This window comes from Macaca fascicularis, chromosome 2 (assembly GCF_037993035.2).
Source record: "Macaca fascicularis isolate 582-1 chromosome 2, T2T-MFA8v1.1".
Lineage (NCBI taxonomy): Eukaryota > Metazoa > Chordata > Mammalia > Primates > Cercopithecidae > Macaca > Macaca fascicularis.
Window position 1 is genome coordinate 203,036,965 of NC_088376.1, and position 7,307 is coordinate 203,044,271.

Here is a 7,307-nt window from a genome sequence, read left to right on the forward strand (position 1 = left end):
AAACCCAAGCTAGGCATTGACATATTGAAAAGAACATCGGTACCATTAAAAAACTGTAGAAAAATCACATGTGATGACTGAGGTTAATTCAGTCTCTCAATTACGTCAGTTCCTTCTTGTAACCCTAAATATGGTGAAACAGAATTGAATTCTACAAAAGTCTTTTATCTGTTTTCCTATGGAATAATTAACAAACCCAATCAATGTGTAAAGAGTATGAAGTCCAATTTATTTTAGATTTATATCTCTTAATTTCAAAGCTTATAGAAATCCAGAGAACTAATCATCATAATCCATAATGCCTGGACCAGAAGTCATTGTTCTAAGAGTATCCTGTGTCATGCTAAAAATGTATTGCCAACTAGGAAATTTAAAACTCTTTTGTTGGTGATTTTAAGAGAGCTAACTAGCTCATCAGCACAATTCACACAGATTAAGAATGGAGGTTACACTGCTGAGTGGATTCATAATGATCAGAAAAAAAATCACAAATAAGAAAAGGAGATAGAGAAGGGGAAACATACTGTCAATCACTAAAATTAAAGTTAATTTTCAAATGGTCTGATTTTGTATTTTTCAAAAGAAAGGCAGCTTATTTTGATAGAATAAGAATCCCACTTGTGTGTCTTCTTTTGAGAAGTGTCTGCTTATGTCCCTTGTCAATGTTTTAATGGCATGGTTTTCTTAATGTTCAACATCACTAATCATCAGAGAAATGCAAATCAATGTAAGATACCATCTCATATTATTCAGTATGGCTACTATTAAAAAGTAAAATAACAAATTCTGGTTAGACTTCAGAGAAAATAGAATGCTTATACACTGTGGTGAGAATGTAAATTAGCCACTGTGAAAAGCAGTTTGCAGATTTTTCACAGAATTTAAGACAGAAGTACCATTAAACCAGCAATTCCATTACTGAGTATATATCCAAAAGAAAATTAAAAATTCTACAAAAGGAAACCCAACGTGCACTTGTATATTAATCATATTTCTATTCACATTAGGGAAGACATAGAATTAACTTACATGTGAATCAATAAATTGAGTAGAAATATATGCTACATAAACAACATAAAATACTATGCACACGTTAAAAAGAATACAGTCATGTCTTGTTCAGCAACATGGATGCATCTGGAGGCCGTTATCCTGAGAAATTACAAGAACAGAAAACAAAGTACCACATGTTCTTACCTATAAGTGGGATCTAAACATGCGGTTCTCATGAATATAAAGATGTAAAAAATAGACATGAGAGGAGGGCAGGGGGTGAGAAACTTGGGTACTATGCTCACTACCTTGGTGATGGGATCAATTATATCTCACATAGCTCAACATCACACAATATATCCACGTAACAAACCTGCAAACGTACTCCCTGAATCTAAAAAATTTAAGGCAGAGACAGAGTAAGAAGGCAGAATAGAAGCCTATGCCACTCATCCCCATACCAAAACACCAAATTTTCACAACTCACTATATTCAAGAAGCTCTGTCAAAGGGACCAAAAAGTAAGTGAGCATTCACGGTACCTGGTATTAACTTCATATCACTGAAAGAGACGTTGGAGAAGACACAGAAAATGACAGTCTGGAAACACTGATGCCACCTCTTTTTCAACCACCAGTAGTGGCCACGTGGTGCAGAGATCATATGTTTGGGAGAGGGAGAGCACAGTTTGTGAGGTTTTGCAATAAACTCAGTACTGCCCTGTCACAGTGAAAAGCAGAACCAGATTGTACTCAGCTGACATGACATCTGCCAATAGAGGGAGAATTTGGATTGGCCCCAGCAAGAAGAAAATCTCCCATCTCAGTGTTGGGAGCTTGAGTTGTTACAAGCCTTGCCATCATGAGTTGAAGTGCTATTGGACCCTAAGAGGACTTAAGAGGCAGTCTAGGCCACAAGGACTTCAATTATTAGGCAAGCCATACTGCCGGTGGAATGTGGAGGGTGGGGAGAATGTGGCCTACTGGGACACCAGCCAGAGCAGCTAAGGGAGTGCTCACAACAACACTCCCCCACCCCCACCCAGCAGCAGCCACACAACACAGAGAAACCTGTGAATTTGGGAAAGCGAGAGCACAGTGACTGGGGGACTTAACATTAAAGTCAGTGCTGCCATGTCAGTAAAGACCTGGCAGAATTCCTCACCTGCTGACTAAAGAACCCCTGTACCCAGAATAAAAACAGTGATACCCAGGCAATACACCATGGGTATTGGGCCTGAGAAGTGCTAACTTCAGGTGTGACCCAGCACATTTCCAGCTGTGGTAGCTATGGTGAAAGACTTCTTCTGTTTGAGAAAAGCAGTGGGGAAAGTAAAGGGAACTCTGTGTTGCACCTGATATACCAGCTCAGGCACAGTGAGGTAGAGCACCAAGCAGATTCTTAGAGTCCCTGAGTCCAGGCCTAGGGGCTTGGTCAGCATTTCTGCACTTGCCCTGGACCAAAGGTTGAGTCCCAAGCATTGCAGAATTTATCACAAGCTAACTAAAGAGTCCTTGGGCAGAATCCTCCCATGGACCAGTGATGTTGGGAGTTATAGAAGAAGCTCCTCTGCCTGCAAACAGGGGAAGGAAGGGTAGAAAATACTTAGTCTTATGCTCTAAGTGTGAGGTTAGCTACAGTAAAATAGAAGAGCAGGTACAATTTAAAGATTCTATACTTTAATCTTGGGCTTCCAGATAGCATCTATGGACCCACTCATGGAAATTGCCACCCTGTAGGCAGAGACACAAACCTGGATGGCTTTGTCATCTATTAATCATAGAGTCCTAGGGCTTTGAGTAAACTTATATTGTAGCCAAGTAGTGGTTACAGTGGGCTTTGGGTGAGACCAAGTTCTGTGCCTACTTCAGGTGTGAACCAGCACAGTCTCAGTGGTGGTGGCCACAGCGGTGCTTATGTTACCCCAATTCCAGCTCCACATGCCTCTGCACAGAAAGAGAGACTGCTGGTTTGAGAGAAAGTAAGGGAAGACAACAAGAGTCTCTACTTGATAAATCAAGAAAATTTTTCTTGATGTTAATCCAAGGCCACCAAGGCAATACCTCTACGTGTTTGCATAAACTACTGTGTTATTGGGTTTGGGACCCAAGTCGCTTTGAATACCTGGAAAGTGTTCCCCAAAATAATAGGCACAAACAAGCCCAGACTCTGAAGACTACAATAAAGACAGAACTCTTCAATGCCCAGATATAAATGAACATCTACAAGTATCAAGAACATCCAGGAAAACATGACCTCACCAAGCAAGCTAAGTAAGGCACCAGGGACAAATCCTGGAAAAACAGGTATGTGACCTTTCATGCAGGAAATCCAAAATAGCTGGTTGAGGTAATACAAAGAAATGCAATATAACACAGAGAAAAAAATCCCAAATTCTAGCAGATAAATTTAACAATGAGATTGAAATAAAAAGAATAAAGCAGAAATTTTGAAGTTAAAATGCAATTGTTATACTGAAGAATGCATCAGAATTACTTAAAGAATTGATCAAGACGAAGATAGATATAGTGAACTTGAAGTCAGACTATTTGAAAATACAAAGTCAGAGGAGACAAAAAGGAATAAAAACTAAAGCATGCCTACAAAATCTAAAAACAATAGCTTCAAAATAGCAAATCTAAGAGTTATTGCCCTTAAAGAGGAGGTAGAAAAAGAGATTAGAGTTAAACATTTATTTAAAGAAATAGTGTTAAATAATATTAAGCAGTTCCCCAACATTCGATATCAACATTCGAGTACAAGAAAGTTACAGAACATCAAGCAGATTTAACCCAAAGAAGACCACCTCTAGGCACTTAACTGAACTCCCAATGGTTCAGGATAAAGAAATGATTCTAAAAGCAGCGAGAGAAGAGACACAAATAACATTCAGTGGAACCCCAATACATCTGACAGCAGACTTTTCAGGGGGAAATTCACAGGCTGAGAGAATGGCATGACATATTAAAAAACCTGAAGAAAAGAAGACTTTTACTTTAGAATAATGTATCTGGCAAAAATGTCCTTTAAACCTGATGGAGAAATAAGAACTTTTCCCGACAAACAAAAACTGATGGATTTCATTAATAACTGACATGTCCTACAGGAAATTCTAAAGGGAGTTCTTAACCTGAGAGAAAAAAAGTGAGCAATAAGAAATCATCTGAAAGTACAAAACTCATTAGTAATAGCACACGGAAAAACACAGAATGTTATAACACGGTAATTATGGTGTGCAAATATCTCAAATAGAGTAAACAACCAATAAAAAAAAATAACTACAACATATTTCCAAGACATGGACATTAAAATAGGGATTGAAGAGAAACAACAAAAAGATTAAAAGAATGGCAATAAAATTAAAGTGTAGAGCTTTTATTAGTTGCTTTGCTTGTTTCTTTGTTTATGCAATCAGTGTTAAATTGTCTACCGTCTAAATTGATGTGTTATAAGATACTATTTTCATGCCTTATGGTAATTTCAAATCAAAAAGCATACGACAGATGTACAAAAAGTAAAAAGCAAGAAATTTGATTATATTACAGGAGAAATCACCTTCACTAAAAGGAAGACAGGAAGAAAGAAAAGAAGGATGAAAGAACAAAAATCAATCAGAAAACAAATAAAATGGCAGGAGTAAGAGCTTATCAGTAATAACATTGAATGTAATTAAACTAAATACTCCAATCAAAAGACAAATAGTGGATGACTGGATAGAGAAGCAAGACAATAATCTGTGGCCAAAAAACAAACAAACAAACAAAAACTTACAAAGATACATTTAGACTGAAAATAAAAGGATGGGAAAAGTTACTCCAGCCAATAGAAACCAAAAAAGATCAGAAATAGCTATATTTATACCAGACAAAAATAGATTTCAACAAAAGACTGTAGGAAGAGATTAAGAAGGTCATTATATAATAATATAGAGATCAATTCATCAAGAGGATATAATAATTGGAAATATATATACACCCAACACTAAAGCACCTAGATAAATGAAGAAAATATTGTAAGAGCTAAAGAAAGAGACCTCAACACAATAGTGGCTGGACACTTCAACATCCCACTCTAGTCATTGGATAGACTTTCCAGACAGAAAATCAACAAAGAAACATCAGACTTAATCTGCACTATATAATGAATGAACCTAATAGATATTTACAGAAAATTTCATCCAACAGCTACAGAATACACATCCTTCTCCTCAGCACATGGGTTAGTCTCAAGGATAGACCATATGTTAAGTAACAAGTCTAAAAACATTCAAAAAATTGAAGTAATGTCAAGCATTTTCTCTGACCACAATGGAATAAAACTAGAAATAAACTAAAAAATGAATTTCAGAAACTATACAAACACTTGGACGTTAAAAAAAATATGCTCCTGAATAATCAGTAGGTCAATAAAAAGTTAAAAAGAAAATAGAAAAATTTCTTGAAACAAATGATAATGGAAATATAGCATAGCAAAACCTATGGAATATAGTAAAAGAGGTACTATTATAAAAGGAAAATGTATAACTGTAAGTGCATACATAAAAAACAGAAATGCTTCAAATAAATAACCTAACAATACATCTTAATTAACTAGATTAAAAAGGACAAACCAAACTCAAAATTAGAAGGAAAGATATAATAAAGATTAGAGTAGAAATAAATAAAATGAAGAAAATTCAAAAGATCAATGAAACAAAAGTTGATATTTTTGAAAAGTAAAACAATTGACAAATATTTAGACAGGCTAACTGAAAAACAGAGAAGATACAAATTAATAAAATCAGAATTGAAAAAGGAGACATTACAAGCAATGCTTCAAAAAAATCAAAGGATTATTAGCGGCTACCATGAGCAATTGTATGCCAACAAATTAGAAAACCTAGAGGAAATTAATTTTTAGACATATACAACTTACCAAGATTTAACTAGGAAAAAATAAAAAAAAAACCTGAACAGACCAATGACAAAATTAAGTCATAATAAAAAGTCTGTAGGACCAGACTGAAAAATAGGGAAGGAAAGAACATTTCCCAACTCATTCCTTGATCTGAGAATATTGATGCAAAAATTTGCAATAAACCTAGCAAACTGAATTAAATGATACATACATAGATTATTCATAATGACCAAGTGAGATTCATCCTAGAGATGCAAGGCTGGTTCAACATGCAAATCAATGTGATATATCATATAAACAGAATGAAGGGGCTGGGCTCAGTGGCTCACGCCTATAATCCCAGCACTTTGGGAAGCCGAGGTGGGTGAATCACCTGAGGTCAGGAGTTAGAAATAAGCCTGGCCAACATGGTGAAACCCCATCTCTACTAAAAAGGCAAAAATTAGCCAGGCACCATGGTGGGCACATGTAATCCCAGCTACTTGGGAGGCTGAGGCAGGAGAATCACTTGAACCTGAGAAGCAGAGGTTGCAGTGAGCCAAGATCATGCCATTGCACTCCAGCCTGTGTGACAGAGGCAGATTTCATCAAAAGAAAAAACAAACAAACAAAAAAGAATGAAGGACAAAATCCATATAATTATTTCAATTATGCTTTAAAAAGTTGATAAAATTTAATATTTTTAATAACAAAAAACCCTTTGAAAACTGGGTAAGGGAGGATACTTCAACATAATAAAAGTTATATATGACAGACCCACAGCTAGTATCATACTAAGGGGGGGAAAAACTAAAAGCCTTTCCTCTAAAATCTGGAAGATGACAAAAATATCCACTCTTACCACTGTTATTCAACATAATTCTGAAAGTCCTATCTGGAGCAATCAGACAAGAGAAAGTAGTAAAAAGCATCCCAATTGGAAAAGAAGTCAAATTATCTTTTTTGCTTATGATATAATCTTGTATTTGAAAAAACATAAAGACTCCTCTGAAAGAGTTTGAATGTGTGTCCACTGCCAAATCTCGTATTTAAATGTTATTCTCGATGTTGGAGATGGGCCTGGTGAAAGGTGATTTAACCATCGGGGTGGATTACTCATAAATGGCTTAGCACCATCCCATTTGGTACTATCCTCATAAGAGTGAGTGAGTTCCCATAAGATCTGGTTATTTAAAAGTGTGTAATAATTCACCCCTCTGTTTGTTGCTCCTGCTTTTTGCCCTGTGGTGTGCAAGATTCTGCTTCAACTTCTGCCATGACTGTAAACTTCCAGAGGCCTTCCCAGAAGTGTATGCCAGTGCTATGTCTTCTCTACAGCCTGTAGAATGAACCACTTAAACCTCCATTTTAAAAAATAAATTACATAATCCAGCATATAAACAGAACCAAAGACAAGAACCACATGATTGTCTCAATAG